This window comes from Neoarius graeffei, chromosome 20 (assembly GCF_027579695.1).
Source record: "Neoarius graeffei isolate fNeoGra1 chromosome 20, fNeoGra1.pri, whole genome shotgun sequence".
Taxonomy (NCBI): domain Eukaryota; kingdom Metazoa; phylum Chordata; class Actinopteri; order Siluriformes; family Ariidae; genus Neoarius; species Neoarius graeffei.
Genome location: NC_083588.1, coordinates 6601540 through 6625640, shown reverse-complemented (window position 1 = coordinate 6625640; position 24101 = coordinate 6601540).

Here is a 24101-nt window from a genome sequence, read left to right as displayed (position 1 = left end):
ATACGCGGCGGACTGGGGCAGCGTCGACCACCTGAGCTTCCGAGGCTGCTCTTGAATCTTCTGCCCTGTAACCAGCACTCTCGACGCAATGCTGAACCTCCCCAAGTTTTAAGGGTACACATGCGGTCCCCTCAACAGAGAGCAGTCTCATTCCCTCACAGCCTGGTATCCTCAAAACCCGTTTATCCGAAGACTCGGACCACCCCTCAACATCATCTGCTACGTCCAAAACGCGCTCGCCAACAGAAAATCCCAAAACTGGATTACCTGATGAGAGAGAAGCAGAGCTATTGGTTGGAGTACACACCTGCCAGGACTGGTTGCCAATCCACTTCCCACAGATCCCATTGCCTTGAGGATCAAGTCGCATCAGTGACCTGAATTCTTTGCTGAAGCATTTCACCCTTTTGTGTTTCTCGGTTTGCAGCAGCACCGCTGGCAAAATACACGAAAAGTCACGTGAGGTCACATGAAACACATGGGCTACATCACAGAGTTTCACCTTGAGGTGCCTCTTGAACCAGATAATCAGCCTGGTTGTCATCTTAGCCCATGCCGCAGGCTGAACCATGGTCCGTTCCGGCCTGCTTGGCCGGCTCGGGCGCCTTGTTCTGGCTTTTTTGTTACGAGCTAATTTTTTTGGAGCAGGAGGAGTATATTTTACATCCCCACACAAGGCACAGCATGCATTTTTAACAGATCGTTTGACTTGTCTCGCTGAACCAAGTCTTGAGATTGAATGTTTCCTCAGCCCAGCTTTCCTATTAATATCTGAAATAAGAAACAAAACAGTCATCGGGGAAAAGATAAAGATTTCATGCACACACAGTCGTCGTTTACAATCTATCATCTACCAAACTCAAAGCAACCCCGAATATAAAACAAAACGGTTGTACTACTGGTGAAAGTTTAACAAGTGGTTCAGAGCCGTGTATGAGTAATTTATGGGGCACATGGGTGTGTTAGAGTGTGATGTTTGCCAATAAAGGAGAATCTATCAGAGTGATGTCTATGTTAAGGTGCCAAGGAAGGCAAGAAAGTGGGTTTTCTCAGTTTACAAACGACAACTTTTGTCAGTCACCTCCAACAAATACGTTCAGAACTGTGACTGAATGTTGTGCTCATGTAAAATAGAATCCACAGTAAATTCTCGAGGTTAGTCATGACCTAATCAAATCGTTTTCGCCTGTCCCACAGTACTCCGTGTAGGCATACCTGCATCAAGTGAATAGCTATGCATGTAAATGTCCTGGATTTGGGATCAATCCCAATTCCCCCCCTCCTTAGCCCTTCCACCTGGGCCCTACCCCTCCCTCTTGAGCGCTCCCACATATGATAGGGTGTCCAAATGGGGATCGAGGTCTAGTGGTCATCTGGCACTCCAAATGGAGTGGAAGAAAAAAAAATTCCCCAGAATGCTTTGCAAACCAAGGCAGCGTAACATGGTTAACAGTGCAGGGAAAGAGGCTGATAAATGTAATATCTTCCCAAATAATCTCTCTCTCTTTGGCATGTCACTACAATGACGTGGCTGCTCTCACATCCATCAAAGTTTCTAGGGAACATTACAGGAGTGGTTTCCCATTGCCTTCTCCTGGATTATCATCAAAGTTTTCTCCTCTTGACCATTCACACAAATTCACATCTATGGACAATTTAGAGAAGCCATTTAACCTAACCGCATGTCTTTGAACTGTGGGGGAAACCGAAGCACCCGGAGGAAACCCACGCAGACACAGGGAGAACATGCAAAACCCACACAGAAAGGCCCCCCGTCAGCCTCTGGGCTCGAACCCAGACCCTTCTTGCTGTGAGGCAAGAGCGCTAACCACTACATCATCATGCCACCCCATGCCAATAATTATGCTTAAAAAATGTAAATACCTTTGTTTAATGGAGATGAAAAGGAATATGTAATTGGATCGTTATAACAGAAGAACCCTTTGTCAGACATGCATTCGGGCACAGTGAAATTCTTTCTCTGCATTTAACCCATGAGGGCAGCTGCACTACAGCTCCCAGGGAGCAACTTGCTCAAGGGCACTTCTGCCATGGATGTAGATTGAAGGAAAAGTGCTCCTCCCATCCACACATTTTCCTGCTGGTCCAGGGAATCGATCTGGTGACCTTTTGGTCCAAAAGCTGCTTCTCTAACCTTCTGCCCGCCATTTAATTTCATAACAAGCATTTTAAAACACCACTCTTCAAGTCTAGAAGACATCACTACACCGTTGCAAAAAAAAAAAAAGGGGGGGGGGTAGATTCCCAGTGTTTCCCACACCAATGTACAGTTGAGGCCAACAATTTAAATACTCCAAGGCTCAAGACATTCAAACTCAATTTTTCCCCAACTCCACACATACTCTATTTCCTGTGTTCAGTCAATTAAGTTATCTACCCATCCGTCCATTATCTGTCGCCGCTTATCCTGTGCAGGGTCGCGGACAAGCTGGAGCCTATCCCAGCTGACTATGGGCAAGAGGCAGGGTACACCCTGGACAAGTCGCCAGGTCATCATAGGGCTGACACATAGACACAGACAACCATTCACACTCACATTCGCACCTACGCTCAATTTAGAGTCACCAGTTAACCTAACCTGCATGTCTTTTGACCGCAGGGGAAACTGGAGCACCCGGAGGAAACCCACGCAGACACAGGGAGAACATGCAAACTCCACACAGAAAGGCCCTCGCCGGCCGCTGGGTTCAAACCCAGAACCTTCTTGCTGTGAGGCGACCGTGCTAACCAGTACACCACCGTGCCGCCGCAACAAAGTACTGAAAATCCAATAGCACCATGAATCCGAAACTGGATTATTTAGCACTAGATCTATCTTCTCTGTGATTTCTATGCGCACGCAAAAAAGGTTTATCGTTTTTATCCCCAGTGATGATGATAATTTTTTTTAAATCATCATTATGAAGACGAATGAATGAACATGTTTTACGAGCACATTTTCAGCCAGACACAAACTCTGGCAACCTTTTGTTGTTGTTGTTGTTGTTGTACAATTAAATGCACGATCCAAACAAAATAAAAAATAAGTGCCCCTTTCGCTTGGACTCGGACAAGGTTCAGGTATGAAAGCAGGCAAACCTCAAATGAAAGGGACACCACATGCACCTTTCTTTCTCACCGAGTTGGTACCTTTAGTACAGTTCCTTCATGTGAGAATTTAAACATCGTGGACCAGACGTACCTGGTTACACCACATGACACTTTTGCAGCTCGAAGGTCCAAAACATGTCCCTTGATGGTACCACTCCGGCAACAAAGTACTCATCTCATCATCTCTAGCCGCTTTATCCTGTTCTACAGGGTCGCAGGCAAGCTGGAGCCTATCCCAGCTGACTACGGGCGAAAGGCGGGGTACACCCTGGACAAGTCGCCAGGTCATCACAGGGCTGACACATCGACACAGACAACCATTCACATTCACACCTACGGTCAATTTAGAGTCACCAGTTAACCTAACCTGCATGTCTTTGGACTGTGGGGGAAACCGGAGCACCCGGAGGAAACCCAAGCGGACACGGGGAGAACATGCAAACTGCACACAGAAAGGCCCTCGCTGGCCACGGGGCTCGAACCCGGACCTTCTTGCTGTGAGGCGACAGCGTGAACCACAACACCACCGTGCCAGCGCAACAAAATACTGAAAATCCAATAGCACCATGAATCCGAAACAACAAAAAAAGTATCGTGTTTTCTTACTTGGTCTTCCATGAGCAGTTGGTCCATCTTTCTTCTCAGGAGACCCGAGTCGGACTTCTTCCGTTTTCACCTCGGACTTGCTCCCTCCCTGAACAGCTGCTGACTTTGCCGCAGATCCCACATCCGGATTGATCGCATCCCTGCTCGTGCTGGACGTCTCAACCCGCACGTCTCCGTTTACGTAACGCGACACGGTGCACGAGACGCTCTGCTCAGCCTCGGGGGACCTCGCGGACTGCTGACCGCAAAAACGGAGCGCCAGGTGCACGTGGCAGCGGATTTGTTTACGCCGTGACGCACTGTCATCATCATCATCATCATTCTTATTTCTGCAGTCCCTGAGCCCATACGGAGCCCGACCCGGAACGAATGGCTCTGATGTTCCGGACACCGGAATCCCGGTCATGCGTGACAGTTCCGGTTGATGCGCGTCCTGCGGTCCTGATGAGGTCGATCCTGTACGTGCCGTGGATTCCTTTAATCCGGTCGCGTGCACGTCAGCGACAGGATCGGTGCCCTCCGGCCCCGACGACCTGGAAAGGCGTCGTCGTTTCGGCACCGAGTCTTGCTCAAGCTTGAACGCGTTTCGGTTCAGTTTTATGCGGGAGCCTCCGTTTGACGGCTGCATCTCTTTATTTAACGTGTTTTCACGACAGCTCGCGCGCTCACCTTCACTTTACTTGCTAGCCAAATAAATAAACCTTTTTACGACCTCCTTTTCACACACACACAAAAAAAAACAGAATAACACGAAAACTATTTTTGTTTGTTTGCCTGATCATCCAGTTCAAAAGTTACCTCAATTTTAGCACGAGCATAAATAAATAAATAAATAAATGGCTAGCCTCGGGTACTGCTGAGCTAATTTATGCTAGTTGCGCTAAGCTAATCGTGATGTCACACCGTGTTTCTCCACAGTGGGGCCGTGTTCCTTTTAAACCGACTTGCTCAAATAAAAAGTATTGTGTTTTCAAAGAAAATGAAAGATTCTTATCCGATACTTATGATGAATAACTGATTTGCGGGACATTTTCCTCAGCCGAATTAAATTTATCGCCTGATGGATATCTGTGTCATTGTCGGGAACGGCTGCTGGACGTCTTGCGCATGCGCAATAGTGCGCAGCCACAACGCCATTGGTGAGAGTGAACTGGTTTTAATAAATAACCTTTCAGAAGGCAGACAGGAGATTTCAGATACTGCAAGTGTGGAACATGTTTAGAAAATATGTTTACTTGTAAATTCTACAGATTTGTTGTGGTTTTTTTCTCTTTTGTTTTCTTCATAGAGCACGTCATGGCATAAAGTCTGAAAAAATGTGTAATTGTGAAGCCTTTTTTCAGTTTCTTTCAGCTTGAACATTTTATTTTAATTCATATATTTGATTAAAACAAACTTTCAGGTAAACACAGCTTATCTAAGGAACAACATGACAGACCATGATGGGATATGAAAAATATTACATGAGGGGAGGGGGTATGATGTGGCACAGCGCGCAAGTGGAGTGGCACTACTTCTGGAAGTGCATTATTATGGATTATTATACATCCTGGATGCTTTTTTGATGGATTAAAAACATGTATTCTATTCCCTTGCAGCAGGTTTCATTCATGTGGTTTGATAGCATGCAATATTGTTAGCATATCGCTTATCCTGCGTGTATTGCGTCACTCTACCCAATGGAGAATGAGCGTTGAAGATGGTTTACGATATTGCATGGTTGTCAATACAACATGACGTCGCACGTCAGAGATGTAAAACTTGCACGCTAGCGAGTGACTGTGACATTTTGAAAACAAACATGGCTGCCAGGTTTGCTTTGTTAAATTCGGAAGATTTTGAGAGAATTTTGAAAGAGAGAGGCACGTTAAACACACGAATGGAATGTGTATGAATAATAATAATGGGGTTTTTTTTGTGGTATCTCAGATATATTCCATAACGCGAGCATGACACTGAATTCGTCTCTGACTCATTCAATATAATGTTAGCTGAATGGAATAGATCTGATATACCACTCAACGCCAGCCAATATTATTTAAGTGTGTTATTCCGTTTATACCACAGCAACTTGCCAATGATTACAATGTTTATTTTATTAATGAACAAGACCCAAGTTTGGTTTTACAGTTCAGTTTAATGTTGTGGAACATCCAAAAAACAAGTTAGTTCCTATTTTCACTTATGTTCTAGCAACACCAGCCCCCCTGTCAAAAAATGCAGCTTTTCATTTTTCCAAAAACTCATCTGTACTTCAGACTTTCCTGAGCTGGAAAACTCTGCCTATTAAAAGCACTAGCAACTGAGTCTCCTTCCAAAAATGTGAAATAAAGGTCTCCTAAAAAAAAAAAAATCACATCAACATTTATACACGCAACACATTGTTTAAAATCCAGTTATTATTCTTCGACTAATATTGTGGAGCGCTCACCACACAAGTCCCTGTGTATGAGCTTTTACTGAACAATAACATATTAAAATGAGCACATTAATATTAATTTATTGTTCCTGTTCCAGCCGGAACTACTGTCTGAGCTGTGCTGTTCAACAAAAATAATGCACACCTTCTGACCAATCAGATTCAAAAATTTCCACCACTCTGTGGCATAAGTCTGAACAACCCCATGTGGATGAATTTGATAAGTTACAGAGCAGAAAAGAAAAAGGTGACATTCATCATAACATCATACATTCACTATATATCTTCTTCAAAACCACTATTATTTCTCTGATTCAGGAATAGAAAAGTGGGTGGCACGGTGGTGTAGTGGTTAGCGCTGTCGCCTCACAGCAAGAAGGTCCAGGTTTGAGCCTCGTGGCCGGCGAGGGCCTTTCTGTGCGGAGTTTGCATGTTCTCCCCGTGTCCGTGTGGGTTTCCTCCGGGTGCTCCGGTTTCCCCCACAGTCCAAAGACATGCAGATTAGGTTAACTGGTGACTCTAAATTGACTGTAGGTGTGAATGTGAATGGTTGTCTGTGTCTATGTGTCAGCCCTGTGATGACCTGGCGACTTGTCCAGGGTGTACCCCGCCTTTCGCCCATAGTCAGCTGGGATAGGCTCCAGCTCGCCTGCGACCCTGTAGAAGGATAAAGCGGCTAGAGATAATGAGACGAGATGAGATGAGATGAGGAATAGAAAAGTGACAGGCTGTGCAATTATAGGAAAATAATCCACAATAGGGTGGTGTGACATGGCCCAAAGGAACTGATTATTTTCCTATAACAGCATAGTCTCAAGTGTTTGATTCCAAATATACCACAGCAATATTTTTACCATTTTAATTTTTATTACAATTTTCTAATTTATTCATGAAGACACATGATTTGCACCTTTATACTTGGATTTCATGTGATGGAATGTCCACTAAACTAGTTATTTCCAGTTGTCACTGATGTTATAGCCTCTTGAAACAGTTGTTTCCTCACCAGGCTTTCTTTTTTTTCCTCTCTCTTGAAGTTAATAAAGCAGAAACATTCAACTTGTCATGTTACCAAGAAACTGCAAAGTCCTGTGTCCTGAAGATTCTCCAGTGGTGGAAAAATGACTGAAACTGGAGATTCCCACCAGAAATGTTAACATTCCAAACAGAAAGTTTCACCATGTCAGTGAGTGAAGGGTTTTGTTTATTCAAAAGCAAATTTATTTAATTCATTTACTGTTTGACTAAGATCATGTGGAATGTCACTGTAAACACAATTACACAGTCAAATAAGTACATGTAGAGGTAGAGACATGGTTGAGGGTTGGTTTGTGAATGGAGAGCAAGGCCACAGGAGGTAAGTGGCAAAGCAACTACACCTGAGCCTGATTAACAGTGGGGTGTGGGTGTGTGTCTTCTGTTGCAATGACAAGTGAGGGCTTAAAAGAGGGGAGACAAATAAGTCAAGATCCAGTACAGCCTATTTGTGTGTGTTTCTGAGTGAGGCTGTGAAGCAATAAAATAGCTGAAAAATGTAAGTGTAAAGTGAATAAAGCAAAAGTCAAAGTCGCTTTAGTCTCTCAACCCCCTGAACTTTGTTTTCAAACTTCATATAAATTCATGAGTACAAATATCCAGATGTTCCTTCAACACAAAAATATCAATGAAGGTTAGTTAAGTCTTCCAAATTCCCATTGCATGGTGCAGTGGAGTTGTTGGCTGTCAGCGAAACCTTAAGGTTTAATTCAGGGAATTCCAGCAAATGGGAGTTAAATCCCAGATGAAAAACCTTTTCCATAAAAATGGCTCGTTAGTAGTCTAAGTCAATAAAGTCTACTAAGATAGTTGACGATTCAAGTTTCAACTTATTCGTTATTTCCAAGTATGACATTGTTCAGGAATTAATGGGATTGAGCATATTTCCAGACCTGCAAGAAATACTGCAAACACATGATGTCACTATTTCTTCACGTTGGAAATGTAAATTTAGTTACCTATAATACTGGATATAATGTGCATTATTCATATCAACACAATGGCATTGATATTTTTGAGTTATTGAGTTTCGGATTAAACGTGTGTACTTCAAATGACAAGTACAACAAGCTGATAACTCAAACTAAAGAGTAAATATAATATCTTTGATCGTGGTGGATTATGATTTCCACTGGAACAAAATGTTTAAATCTCAGACCCCTGGCATTCCCTGGGCCCCACACTGAGCAGCGCTAACCGAATGGACAGTAGTGCTAGAAGGCATAATGTCATGTCATTAATCCATCCATCCATTATCCGTAACCGCTTATCCTGTGCAGGGTCACGGGCAAGCTGGAGCCTATCCCAGCTGACTATGGGCGACAGGTAGGGTACACCCTGGACAAGCCACCAGATCATCACAGGGCTGACACATAGACAAAGAACAATTCATATTCACACCTACGGTCAATTTTGAGCCACCAATTAACCTAACCTGCATGTCTTTGGACTGGGGGAAACCAGAGCACCCGGAGGAAACCCACGCAGAGATGGGGAGAGCATGCAAACTCCACACAGAAAGGCCCCCATTGGCCACTGGGTTCGAACCCAGGACCTCCTTGCTGTGAGGCAACAGTGTGAACCACTACACCACCGTGCTGCCCTAATTTTTCATCATTGGAACAGAATTCCTGATAACCAAACAAAGTCTTCAACTGTGACATCATCATTTACCTGTACTGTCACGACTCAATGCAGCAGTTGGCAGAAGACAGACAAAGGGCTGGTGTTGAAGGAGTGAGGGGATAAAGGGTCAGTAAGGGATGTGCCAGGATGGAGCACAGTGCCATCACTGCCAGTTGCTGTTGGCCAGATGTGGTGTGGTGTGGGCCAGCAGCAGGAGGTCTGAGACTCTTCCATGGATAGTGGGGGTGAAGGGTCTCTGGCCAAGATGCACTTTTATTCTCTCCAGTCTTCTCTGAGATTGTGAGGAGCCACAATGATTATGATTATGATTGTACCAGCCATGCTTCACTCTCCCACTTCGACCTGTGGCCATGTGCTCTCCTGTGGGCCACAACAGTACTGCTGAAACAGCACTGTCCGGTCAGCACCACCACAGCAGTAGTGTGAGGAGTGTGCAACAGTTTGTGTGTGTGGTCCAGAAGCCTGCCATCACAGTACTCCCCCCCGCCAGTTTTGAGCTAAATGAGCCTGAGGTGTTTGAGCCCAGAATCCACACTTCCTGAGAGCCTGTCTGCATTGCTGTGGTAGATCCCCACTCAATCTTGTACCCCTGATCGATGTTGTACTTAGAATGAGAAGTCCTGCAATGACAGAAACCACTGGGTTATTTGATCATTACTGCCTTTTGCCTTTGCCATCTAGTGAAGGGGAGCATGGTGAAATGTCTCCTGGAGAGGGAATATTTCAGTTCCTCAATCACCCATTTTATGACCAGGATTTCTTGTTATATGGTGGCATACCTCTATTCTGTGGGGGTGAGTTTTCTCCTCGTGTACAGGACCAGGTGTTCCTCCAATTTAAGTTCTAGGAGAGTACAGTGCCCAGGCCTATCTCTAAAGCATGGTAAAGGGATGATTGAAATCTGCGTTCCTTTGAACCAGTGAGCTTATGAGTACTTGCTTCAGCGTCTGGAACACCTGCATTGCTGCCTCAGGCCATTGTACCTGGTCTGGTTGTTGTTTTTTGATTAGGTCTGAGAGGGTGGAGGCTAGAGAGGAGAAGTTAGGGACAAGCCTTCTGTAGTACCCTGACAACCCTAAGAAGGCACCTTCCTGTACCTTAGAAGTGGGTATTCTCGGACCGCCTCAGTTTTCTTCTCCTGGGGTTTCAGCAGGCCCTGGCTGATGCATTAGCCCACATACTGTGTCTCTGTCAGTCACAAATAACACTTTCATGGGTTCGTTATAAGTCCAGCTCTTTGGAGCTCTACCAGAGTCTTCCATAAATGGTATACATTGTCCAACCATGTGCGCAAGTTGATCACAATGTCGTCTAGGTAGGCTGCTGTGAACTGGAAGTCTGGTCATTGGATGACATCCATGAGATGCTGGAACATCACATGCATGGAGGGGAAGACTCGGTACTGCCAGCGACCACTGGAGGTGCTGAACGCAGTCTTAGATTTTATACCCAGGGCTAGGGCTACCTGCCAATACCCTATTGTGAGGTCGAGGGTTGAGAATAACCATGCTATCCCGAGGCACTCCACCAGGTCATTCACTTGGGGAGGGGGTAGCTGTCGAACTCTGACACCCGATTTTGTCTCAGGAAGCCATTAACAACCATCATGGGAATGGACCAGGGACTGGCAGACTCTTTGATAATGTCATGTCGCATATTGGTGACTTCCTCCTCAATAGCTTGGTGGCGGCTTCTGGGACTTAATCGGGCTGCTGTCAGACGACCACTCTGGGTGGGGTCCTGATGTCATGTTGCACCAAGTTATGTCAGTCCTGGGTCCACTGAGAACACATCCGCAAACTGATTGGCCAATTCCCCTAGTTCCTGCTGCTGTGAGGGGGGAAGACTTCTCACTTTTGTACCAAAGTATGCTCTGGCAGTGCTGGGGAGACATCAAAAACAAAGACTTACAAGGCAGGAGCAGGTTTAATGAACTTTTTTTTATTATTATTAGGTCGACGTGATACAGTTGGGTGTCTCTTTTTTTTTTCTTACCCAGCTGTTCCAGCCGATAGTTTGCTGGGCCCACCCATTCAAGAATTTTGAACTGGACCTGCCAGTGGGCCAGGAACTTGGAATTTGCACTGGGCATCAGGAGGAGCATGCGGTTGCCTGGCTGGAATTGTGGTGTTGGGATCGTCGGTTGAAGATTGTTTCTGTTCTGCTTGTGCTTTTTCCATGTGTTGTTTCACAAGAGGCCTTGGCTCATCATCTCTGGGGTCTCTTCCGAAAGAGGACCTCAAATGGGGTGAAGCCTGTGGGCACCTGTGGGGTTTTGTGGACCACAAACAGGACATAGGGCAGGAGGAGGTCACAGTTTCTCACTTCCTTATCTACCACCCACCACAGCATTGTCTTTGGCATTTGACTGAACCTTTCATCCAGGCCATCTGTTTGTAGATGGGACATAGTCATCTGGATTTGCTAAGCCTCCAACAATTAAAAGAGATCAGGAACTAACTTGGAAACAGACTTCCATACTTCTGCCTCCATACCTGGCCAGTGGAAGAGGTCCCTCTGTTTTTCAAGGGTGTTGTAGGCCCCGAGGTGGCTGTCTTGTGGGTTGCAGTGAGCTAGGTGCATCCAGAAGTTGGGCTTCTGTGGCCCTTGAGATTGTGAGCGACTCTGTGGAGAACCCCAGCCAGTCTCTCCCTACGAGTAGAGGCCCAGCTAATTCGGGCACCAACCCAATTGGTTGGAAGGGAAGGGCCACTGATCTCTTCGGTTCCCAACAGGGACCTCTGGGACATCCCCGTCTGTACAGGAGACCAAAATGCTCTCCTCAAATGTCCTGACAGCCCGGGGCCAAAGTAACAATCTCTCAGGGCTGGAATGGGTTTGCCATCCAGTTTATGGGTGATGATGGGGGCTTGCGGCTGAGGGCGAGTGTGGACAGTGCAGTCCGCTTGCCAGGGCTTGCTGGCCCAGGGGCTGGGCGGCTAGTCTGGCTCAGTGGACGTGGGTTCATCAGTCAGGGCAGCCCTTTGGAGCTCTTCTCTACTGCCCAGGCCTTAGTGCCAGGGTGGTGCTTCACGACAAAGGCCAGGGAAGACGCTATCTTCTCTCCTCTACTGTTTGCCAAGGTGGCCATAGTGCATTCCCGTGCCTTCTCCAAGAAGATTGGAGAGGGTGAAGACTCATGGTGATTATCTTGTGCCAGCCATGCATCATTCTCCTGCTCTGCCCCACAGTCATGTGCTCTCCTGTGGTCCAGGAGAGTAGTCCTGAAATAGCAATGTCCATTCAGTACCATGGAAACAGAAGTGTGAGGAGTTTGTGTGTGGTCTGAAGGCCCACCATCAGAGTATGTATTAGACAGCTCAAAACCTGAGTGCTGCTCATCTGCCTAAATCAGTAAAAATTATTCAAAGAATACAGCATGATTGCGAGTGCTGTTTTTGGAAAATAATCAATGACGGGGTGCTGTAATGTAGCTTGATGTGAAGTGGAGTTACTGTTATGAACCTGATGTTTATCATTCTCCTTTAACAATGTTTTATTCCCCTGATAATCAGTAATTTATAATTTTCCAACAGTTATGTATTTTATTAATTCAAGAACATCCCATCGCACTTTCGCTCTGTTTATAGTTTAATGGGTAATGTGAGCTAAATCTCTGAACAGAAAACTTCACGATATAAACAATCAATCACATGTTCAATTAAATCCATTTATGTAGAGCATCCATCATACAAGACCCTGTGAATGAGCTGTTACTATAGAAACACTACCAATACCACTTCCATGTGGATAGAAATGTTTCATCAGAGGATGAAGGTGTTTATCGTATTGATTTGCAGTGACCTTTCCGGCCAAGGTGGTAAATGAAGCCAAACTATGGTTGGAATAATAAATGCCCTTCACCCCAAAGCATAAAAATATGATCATGAAAGTAGAATCCAAAAAAGCATTATGCATTCAGACACCCCTAATATAGGAGCAGGGCTCAATGACCTTTGCTTGGGTTTCGTCATTCAAGCAGTGCACACAGTGAGGATTAGTCTGCACAGTCCTGAAGATGAAATTGGGACTCTTGTGCTGTGTTGTTCCAGGTCAGTTCATGTTCGGCTCAAACACGTCAGTGCTTACAATCAGACATGACTCAAACAGCCAGTTCGAGAGCAGATGATTGGATGAACATGGACAGAAGGGTCTAAATATCTGAGATAAAGCCCAAAAACGAATCAAATTGAATCAAAGCACTAAGAGGATGGAAAATGACATGAGATTATATTTTATGCCAAATGACGGTCATTATCGCAGAGCTGAAAGTGGCCTTTTTCTCAGTCCTGGGATTTGAACTGACAGCATTCAAATCACTAATATGTCATCATTTTATACTTTTATACAATTCTTTTAGCCAGTTTTTCAGAATGAATGATTGGCCTTAAACTTACAGCCGAGTCCTATTGTATGTAGCATTTAACAGAGTTTCTTTCAACATATACATTTTTAAATGCCACAGTTAAACCATAAAGGTTGTTTCTTTGGGTCTGTACAGCAGCATATAATGAAGAGCTAACAAATAATGGAAGCTTATGCAACATATCGAGCAGTTTATCATTGTTGAAATGCATGTTAAAACCATCATATTTGACTCAGAATGATCATCAATGGTTTATTAAAATCGTGCATAGAATATGAAATATAATTCCATTTTCAAACTACGCAAGCCTGATGCTGGCATTGATGCCAAGCTATGACAATGTTAGGTTTTGATCTGTCTGTACTGTAGGAGGTTGAATAGACAAAGTATGATCTCGGAATGTAGACCTCTGCCGCCTCGGAGATTCTGCCTCACAGATCGATCCGGGAGCAAACAGTCACTGATGCAGACACGGCTGCTCAGAGATGTTTTTCAGTTTATTGTCAGACAAACATTAGGCTAGTATATATTCACATTCAAGAGTGTGTTGTAGCAATGTGATTGGATAATGATGATGTGATTGACAAACATAAGTTATCTGTGTATCATGTAAATGTGTAATGAAGCATTACATTACTGGTTTGGACTACAACACTGCATGAAAGAAGAGAGACATTATGTACCATTACACCACCCGTCAGGATCATAGTCTGATGAAAAGAAGAAAGACATTACTGGTCAACAAGACCTTCATTAAGCAGGGAGCAGAATGTGCGAACGAAGATAAATCTTAAGGATTTAACTAACCAAAACAAGTAGCAAATCAGAACAGCCTGTCCAAGTTTCAAGCATGCCAAACAAATATCTTTATCAGACAAACAATATGTCTGTTCTGTGATACTGACCAACTCAACTCCGGTGAAAGAAAGTCTGTGATGATGTAGGCATGCAGACAGGACACAGTGATTACTTGCTGGTGACATCAGCCATGTAGCTCCAGTGCAAAACTGCAAGCAAACTCCAGACCCCAAACACTCTTGGCTGATGACTGAAATTTTTACTGAACTGTTAAAAATTTGTTTGTTTTTTTCCCAAATGTTCTGTTTCAAGGCCGAGTTCTTTTGGCCTGGTTCAGTTCTGGAACACATTTCAAGGAACATATTGCATTTGGGAATATATTGTTGTCTCAGCTGTTGTCGCATGAACTAAAATGAAAAATTCATCCTGAACGAACTGGATATTTAACCATTATTCCACAAAATCGAGTTGTACATGAGCTAATAGCGGAGTTGCCAACAAGCCACGTACGACAAGATTTGAGTGGAATAATTGTTTTATTCTATCCACATTCACTGGATTTTGAGAAATGGAGCATTTTTTTTTTTTTGCAAATTCGATCAATAAAAGCTTTACACGAAATGTTTGACAAAATCATTTCCGCTGAACAAATCGGCCAAATGACAGTAGCAATTTGTGAAAAATGCTATCATAATAATTCTTGAAAATATATACATTCTTACCGTCAAAGATTTTCATTCCAAATTTAGTTGCTTTTTTTTTTTTATTTTGGGGGTTTTGTTTTCGAGTAGAGTTTTTATTTCATCCTCGGTTGTTTCAGCAACACGCTCCGCCATTTTGTTTTTCTCTATTCACAGTATATGAGCTGATATCCTAGTAGTAGAGTAGCCAATCAGAGCATGCGATTGCTCATATCCAGTGAATGTGGACAGAATAAGAATCTTTTATCCTTATGTGATCTTCAATGTGTCCAAGATTTATTTGATAAAAAAATTCTCAGCTGATTTTTTTTTCTTCAATTCCTTTCATGTGCATGTTCACCAATTTTCACTTTGCTGATCGTGGCCTCAGTGGAATTTAGCCCTTGCTTCATCTCGAGATAAAGACAGCGATGCAGCAGTGCTTTAGTTTTTAAGTATGGCCAGCTTTCTCCCCTCATCATCTGAACACTCTGCTCGAACAAATCAGCTTTCAGAGTTTCAGCTTTCAGACTTTCAACTTTCATGCGAACACCGCCATCAACATCCTTGCACCTGTTATCTTGCCGACTGCGAATGAGTTGAGCCGAGTCGAACTCGGCGCATTTGCATCTGACAGAAGCTCTAGTAATTGTTTTTCGGGGCTAACAAAGAAACCGTATGCTATCTGTTATATATGAGATTGTTTGACTTTGTGACTGCGTTAGCAATAACGGTGCCCCGCTGTGAGATCAGCATAGCACACAACAGCTGAATCGGTGACAGAAAATACACTGCCAACCAATAAATTCACACAAAATCACTCAGCAACATTTCAAATCTTTCAACGGAAACACGTCTAATGTGTTTCAGGATGGACATCTCCTTTAACATGTCAATAAATTAGATGATAGTATCACAGTGTAGCATTGTACCACCATATCTCTCGAGAACCGTTGAAACAAAAGCCAAATTACAGCTCTATCTTCATCTTTGTCCGTCTGAAGCTCCATAATAACTTGCACTGAAATTGCATCATGTATTGGAGAAATCAGTCTGGGGTATGGAGACCTGCTCTGCAGCTTGGAAGATGAAAACAAGAAATATCCAAGTCCTATGAAATAGTGCCTTGCTACCTTTCTGCTGCTGAGTCTAGCGATGTAGGAGGATCTATTTTGCAAATAGACCCTGGAAGCGACAGCATGAGTGTTTATCGTGATTACACCCCAAAGGCTCAAGTCTAAGGAAAAACAGCCTTGGGGAAGAAATAATCGCAGGCGTGAGTGGGGATTTCAGCTGTCATGAGGGACTGAGGGGAGCTTTTATAATTTAAAGCCTGCAGACAAGTGCTTTTCTCGTGCTCTCTTCAGAGGTACGACTGCTCTCATGTATCACCTCTTTCTGTCACTGGTGGGACATTGTGTCTGTGCCTGTGTTCCACTGACTCCGCTCGCACTTCAGCCTTTACCGTATGTGGACGGGTTTCATTTCTATGAGGAAAAAGATAGTCTCAATATAACCTGTGTGCCATGAAACATCTCATCTTTCGACTTGATGAGAACGAGGTTTACTCGAGTTTGCACAGACTTGGGACATGAGTGTTAGATGAAAACATTTTAATTTTCTTCAACTCATTTCCTCATCTGCTTCCATGTTTAAGGAAGGACAGCAGTTGGAAAATGAAATATTTAGAAATTACGGCTGGTTTTTTTTTTTTAAAGGAAGAGCCGCTTATTCTAAGTGCGATATAATCTGGTGTTTTTTTTCTGAACACAATGAAAGGGTCATTCAAATGAATTCTAACAAATACCATCAAGAATCCTAAAAAAATTGTCTTTTAGAAAGTGTACATCAGCAACATCGGTCTTGCTAGAAAAGAAAACATCATGCACTATTGCGGTGTATTCAGTTTCTCGCTTGACTGCTAATACTAATACTGGATTTTATTTGATAGTAAAAATTGTTCAGTATGTTAATTGTATGTTAATTCATGTTTACCAGCCATTTTTCAGTGTTAGACCTGTCTCTCTCACACACACACACACACACACACACACACTCGGTCCCTGATTGAACCATATTTTAAAGGTTTGTTTGTGTCAGTAGAAAGATGTGCAAACTTGATTACAAACTTGATTACACCCACAAAAAAATACGTAAGCTGATTATACACAGGGTCGATGGAAGATTGAAATTTTCAAGTCAGCAAAAGCTCGTATCTTGTCCAGTTTGCACATTTCCTTAAGTGAATATGCAGTGTGGTATGTGTTTACTGAAAAGTAGAAAATACAGGTTTGTTTTTAAAACTTGATTAATTTGGCTCATCCCAGTGTAATTCAGTACAGCCTGAAAGTCACATTGGAAAAAGACATTTTGTGCTCCAACTAAAACAACCAAAGGACAGCTTTTACTTTTCCATCCATCCATTACCGCTTATCCTGTGCAGGGTTGCAGGCAAGCTGGAGCCTATCCCAGGTGACTATGGGCAAGAGGCAGGGTACACCTTGGACAAGTCACCAGATCATCGGAGGGCTGACACATGGAGACAAACAACCATTCACACTCACACTGATGGTCGGTTTAGAGCCACCAATTAGCCTAACCTGTATGTCTTTGGACTGTTGAGAAAACCAGAGCACACCCACGCTGACACAGGGAGAGCCTACAAACTCCACACAGAAAGGCTCCCCCGTCGACCACTGGGCTCAAACCCAGAACCTTCTTGCTGTGAGGCAACAGTGTTAACCACTACCCCACTGTGCCACCCAGGTTTTACTTTTGAGAAAGCCAATTGCAAAAAACATTTGTTTTTTTAAATTCACAATTATGAGAAGGTTTCTTGAAATATTTATCATTTGTTAGGAAAGTAACATTGGTTTCATATCTGAGATTTGCTGCACATTCACACCACTTGTGTCAACAGCATCCAAAGAGCCTCTAAAAAGAATTCCAGTGTGTGACTCAGTGCTGTAATCGAGACCACCTAAACCGAGACCAAGTCATAAGCAAGACCAAAGTGTATCAAAGCCAAGACTTTGAGGGGTTGAGATCAAGGCTACATCCACACGACAACGGCAACGAGATTTTTTTTTTTAAATATCGCGTCCACGTGGGCAACGGATCAGTAAAATATCAGGTACATATGGCAACGCAACGCTTGCTGAAAACGATGCAATACACATGCCACACCTCTACGTGCGCTGTAAGACGGTCCCATCGGAGACACCAGAACAATAGAAGAAGTAGACGCATGCGCATAAACCCCTTCTTCTGTAGCATTAGCCACATAAAGTTTTGATTATTAGTCAGTAGCGTAAAATAGTATCTATTGTCTAAGACACTTATTTATATTTCATATTAAAACGTCTATGTAAATTAATACATAGAAAGCCTGGCCAGGCACTGAACGTTCTTCTGCCTTCACTTTAAGAGAAATTCAGGGTGAGCATGAGCCTAGGTTCTTCCCTGTCACTGTCACACGCGCACACCTTCTCACTCCCTGTCCCATGGCTATTGAGGTATTTCACCTGACGTCACAGGGTCACGTGACGCCCCGGTGTCCGCCATTTTGAAGGTCAAGCTAGCTAATGTGAACAACATAGTAGCTAGTATGTTACTGTAGCAATGTTTACGTTCAGTCATTTGGATGACTGTTAAAACCTTTCAGTCTCAAGTTTTTCCTTTACTGTATTTACTAGTTTACTGTAATTATGATCCGGCAGCTATTTACACCAGATCCAGTGTAAATAGCTGCCGGAGCACGCTCCGGCTTGCTCCCCCTCAAATTAAGCAGCGCGCTCCGGCTTGCTCCCGGAGTGCTCCGGCCGAGGTTCCGGAGCGCGCTCCGGCTTGCTCCCCCTCAAATTAAGCAGCACGCTCCGGCTTGCTCCCGGAGTGCTCCGGCCGAGGTTCCAGAGCGCCCTCCGGCAGCTATTTACACTGGATCCGGTGTAAATAGCTGCCGGATCATAATTACAGTAAACTAGTAAATACAGTAAAGGAAAAACTTGAGACTGAAAGGTTTTAACAGTCATCCAAATGACTGAACGTAAACATTGCTACAGTAACATACTAGCTACTATGTTGTTGACATTAGCTAGTGCTAACAGCTAGCTGCTAGTACACTGCTACAACACAGACACCGACCCTAATAATACAGTTCTTGGTCATTGCCTGGTAACAGCAAATTTATAACGGGCCATGTCTCAACAGACTAAGAAGTTATTTCAATGACATTTAATAACATTTTGTTTATCCTGAGGACCGAAAGTAAATCAAAATGTGAACAAACTTTAGCTGTAATAAGATGGCGACCACCGGCTCCAGGGACGACCCACTGATGTAGGCATGTTACCCAGCCTGACACAAAATATTTGTAGGCATCCAAACTCTTATACGCTTTCAGATCAATACCTGTGTATGGCGATGGGTTTTTAACGACATAGGTATACAGATCATGTGGGCCGAAGTCAGGTAAAGACGAGGGCTTCGTGTACTTCCGTACGTCAGTGAACAATCCTGGTGGAAGCAGGTAAACGTTGTTCTCTAAGCCTGCTAACCTCAATTTTTGCAAATACCTCTCCCTCTGCTCGCCCTGTAAATGCCCTACGTCGCTGGATAGTGAAGGTGTTTTCTGCATCTCGCTCCTTTTTCTTTTATGTTTTTCGTTTGTCGCCTTCCTCGCATTCAAACTGATTCGAGCCGTGACATCCAAAATGGCAGCCTAACGATGCATCACATGACTTGGTCACGTGGGTGAAAAACTTCAATAGTCCCTTTAAATCACGTGCTCGTTTTTTGAATGGAGACGCGGAAAGAGGAATGAACGGGGGTAGATGGAGAGAGAGAGGAATGAACGGGGGTAGATGGAAGCTGGTACGCCAACATTCTGAGATCCTCCAGAATTCTTTAATGGTCCGGAATAAATTGAATGCTACACATTGATGGATTACTTTGCTCTTCTACGCCCTTTTTGAGGAATGTATTGTTGGACTTAAACCAACATCTGAAGAGGTGAGATCACTCCTTTTTTTTCCCTATTTTTGCTGGCGGGATTGTCATGTGGTTGTGACATCATCGTAAACAAACCCGTTCTACTCATCCAGACGACTTCGCAACAGCGCCGTTGCCAGATTTTTCCACTCTGGAACCCGTTCTCAAAAGATTTCGTTTTGGGACACCCAAAACGCCGGTGCCGTGTGGACGTCAGGCCGAAACGATAAACAATTTTATCAGATTCACCTGAATCCGTTGCCGTGTGGACAGGGCCCAAGTCAAGGGTGAGACCAAGTCAAGACAAGGACCAGACTAATGTGTGTGTGTGTGAAGGGGGTGGGGGAGGGGTGACAACCATGAACAGGAAGAAAAATTTCAAATTCGCAATGAATCACGTAATTAGTCGCCACTGAGTCAGGAAATTTTACATCCATTCACAAGAACGATGGTAACAAATAAATCAGACAATGCAAAGGCAATTGAGTGGAATCCCTGCCTTTGTTGTTTTGACTAGTCTTGAAATAAAATCCAGAGTCCTCTCTGTCTGAAACTGAGACAAGTTCAAGTTGATTCCAAGATGGGACCGGAACCTTTAAAAAGAGGTTTTGAGACCGGTTTCAAGTCTGACAACACTCCTGTATGCATTCATTTGTTTTGTGATTGCATTGTGTTCACACGATTTTTAAAAAAATTGTTTCACTTTGAACACCATCCTCATACAGAAGCGTGGTTGTGGTAGCATCATGTGAATACTTCGGGAGTCATAATAAAATGCACATTAACCTGCAATTTCATGTAACAGAGCCACCTCCTGGTAGATATCTAAATATCTATTGATCTGTAAATATGTAAGATGCCCTTTTTCCACCAAAGCAGTTCCAGGGCTGGTTCGGGGCCAGTGCTTAGTTTGGAACCGGGTTTTCTGTTTCCACTGACAAATAACTGGCTCTGGGGCCAGAAAAACCAGTTCCAGGCTAGCACCAACTCTTTGCTGGGCCAGAGTAAAGAACCGCTTATGTCGGGGGGGGGGGGGGGGTTGTTAAGACCGACAACAATAGCAAGACCACGAAAGGTCGCCATTTTTAAGTGACGAAAAGCAGCAGCTGTACAAACGCAAAGTCATCCATTATTATTGTTGCTGCTTCTTCTTCTCTGTGTTGTTGTTGCTTCGATGTTCGCACCAAAGTTTATGCAGATGCAGCGACATAACTGACGTATACAGCGACGTAATGACGTGGCTTCCCTTAGCACCCCGAGCTATGGAAAAGCAAGCTGGTTCTCAGCTGGCTCGCAAGTTGAACGAGTTGTGAACCAGCACCAGCCCCGAACCAGCCCTGGAACTGATTTGGTGGAAAAGGGGCAAGAGTGGCACAATGGTGCAGCAAGAAGGTTTTGGGTTTGAACCTTGCAGCTGACTGGGGCCTTTCTGTGTAGAGTTTGCATGTGCTTCTTCTGGGTGCTCTGGTTTCCTTCAGTCCAAAGACATACAGATTAGGTGAACTGGCTGCTCTAAATTGCCCATAGGCCTGCAATGAATTGGTGACCTGCTCAGGTCGTACCCCACCTCTCACCTGAAGTCAGCTGGGATTGGCTCCAGCTTCCCCAATGTCTCCTATATGTCAGCATAAATTCTGGATGTGAATGTTTTTATATTTATCTTGTTTGATGGTTTAAGGAGAGTGAAAACTAAGGTTAGTGTGTGTGTGCGCATATTCAAAACATCTCGTCCTCAGGGCCTCACTACAAGCAGCAATTTCCCAAACAAACCGAGAGACAGCTTCATCAAATATTTACAAAGCATTACATTAAAAATGCAACAGTTTACACAAGATTGCGTGCATTTTGTCAAGGGTAACATCCTCATCAGACTGATTCCTCAAGAATCTCAAACCAGCATTTTGTTTGCCTTTTTCCACTCTTATTACATTTGTTATGGGGAAATAACCACATTTCCATCAATCTCGTCCATAGTGGCCACACTGACTTTGAAGCCATACGATCTTTCAGTGTGACTGATCATCCACGCCATCATTAACAATAACACCGATCCAACTTTTCGAGAGAACTTGATTTGAAAACAATAGAAAGGACTGGAAATAATGGTGTCTTTATTTGAAATGAAAATCCTCCGTCCCTTGAGGTGCTGCTGAAGTTCAGAATGAGGATCCTAATTAAAACCTCAGAGACACAAGTCAAAGTAAGACATCAGATACATGGAATTATAAAAATAAATAAATAACTTCAAAAACATGAAAAAAAGGTTTATTTTTGAAAAGGCTGAATAATTCAGTGCTGTCTTAAAGAACGGCTCATCATGAAGGTGCCATCTTTGGATTAAGAGTGGCTCAAGTTGAAGACAGTCAGACATAGGATAGTCTTCAAGTCTCACCAAGACACCACAAATCAAAAGATACCGCCTTTAATGTCACCCGATCCATAAGACATCGTTGAAGTCTTCCGGCTTTTGAGAAGGGCCTTTTTTGTCTTTCTCTGGTTATTTATTCATCATGTCATGGATCTGATTTACATTTCAACACTTTAAATATTTTTCATTGGTCAAAATCAAACTGACGCAACTCACTGATGTTATGAATTATAGACACCTCCCGCCGCCACCCCCCAAAAAAAATCCTTGTGAATTTAAATCATCAGTCAATGAAGATCTACCCATTATTTTTAACCAGCAGTATTTTAACCACTTCTTAAAGTGCCAATAGACAGACATTTGTGAAAAATTTATTTCATGTAAAGGTTCTCAAACATATTAGAATCCTTCCCTTAATGACATTTCCAACACAGTTATATGCACACATATTATTTTTTTTATTCACTCCACTCGAGAAGTGAGTGTTCAGACCCCTGGCAGTGGGAAGACCTGATGTCTGTCCATGGTCATTAGTTTTACCTCCTCTTAATCTGAAACCCATCCTCTTTATCTCACAAACACAGTCACTTCCTTTCCTATATTTACCTCTGCAGTATTTGCCATGCAATCTCTGATTCCTTTTGCATTTGTTTCCATCTGTTGAATTATATTCATCTCTAATGTTTCACTATATGCTGAGGATAGACTGCCTTACTTTTCCATATTTTGCACTGCTAAAACCGACAACTGAAATTAAGTGTATATGTGTCATGAATCTACATAAATATAGATTGTTGGAGACTCTGAAAACATGTGGAAAAAAGATTCTCTGGTCTTAGGAGACCAAAATTGTCATTTTTGGCCTTGGCACAAAGCATTATGTTTCGCAGAATCCCAAAACTGCTTGTCACCCTGAACGACCTCCTCACAGTGAAGCACGGTGGTGGTGGTAGTAGGATGATGTTTTCATGTTCCTCGTCAGCAGGTTTGAACACATTATGAATACAGGCCAATCCTAAAAGAAAACTCTTCCAATCTGCAATTGACTGAAGACTGGGGCTAAGGTTCACCTTCCAACAAGACAATGGCCCTCAATTATCAGTCTCGCAAAGAAACCAGCATAGATCCAAATGTAGCAGTCATCCTACGACAAGGTTCATGTGTGATTCATGAAACGTTCACATCTCACCAATCACAGCCTAAGAACGATCAGGTATTGATCAATATTGTGGCTGAAATCCATCATCATTTAAACATCACGCCCCAAAATGGTCTTAGTTTGGAGGCCACTCCCCGAGAGGTGTAAAATGGCCAAGAAGAGAAACTTCTGCACCCTTGAAATAGAAGCTCTCGCTTTGCAAGTCCTATTGAATTAATTATTTACATTTGGCAGCCTGAAAAGTACCATCAGAGGCAGTCAGAAAGGCGCAGTCTGGAAAGAAATCACTGGACAATCAAACTCCAGTTGGTATCCATCCATCCATCCATTATTTGTAGCCGTTTCTCCTGTACAGGGTCACAGGCAAGCTGGAGCCTATTCCAGCTGATGATGGGCAAGAGGCGGGGTACACCCTGGACAAGTCGCCAGGTCATCGCAGGGTCCAGTTGATATTTGAATAATTTAATTTATAGGTTACGTCCATGACATCCTTTATACTGTTTGTAATAATAATCATAGTAGTACATAATGTATATAACAAATCTGAAGAAAAAATGGTCAGATCTCAAACACGCCACCAAAAATTACATGGTTGTAGAGTTTCTTTATTTCTTCATTTTAATGATGTTTCAAATCAGTCAGAGCCAGGCACCATTGGTGTTCAGCCTTCGGCTAGACAAACTGGCCTGGAGCTCCACAGAGCCAGGCATCTGTGAGCTGTGAGAGGCCGTGTGTGTCCTCCGCACCCTGTGCTGGCACACTACCACCCTGGATGCTTTGGGAGATGAAGGCGACTTAATAGCCACTCGTCACTCTCCATAAAAAAATCCCTGCAGTACCAAAAAAAAAACCTCTTCCATCTTACGGATATGTAGAGGTCTTCTCACAGAACCAGATGTGCCATTGCCGAGATTTGACAACTG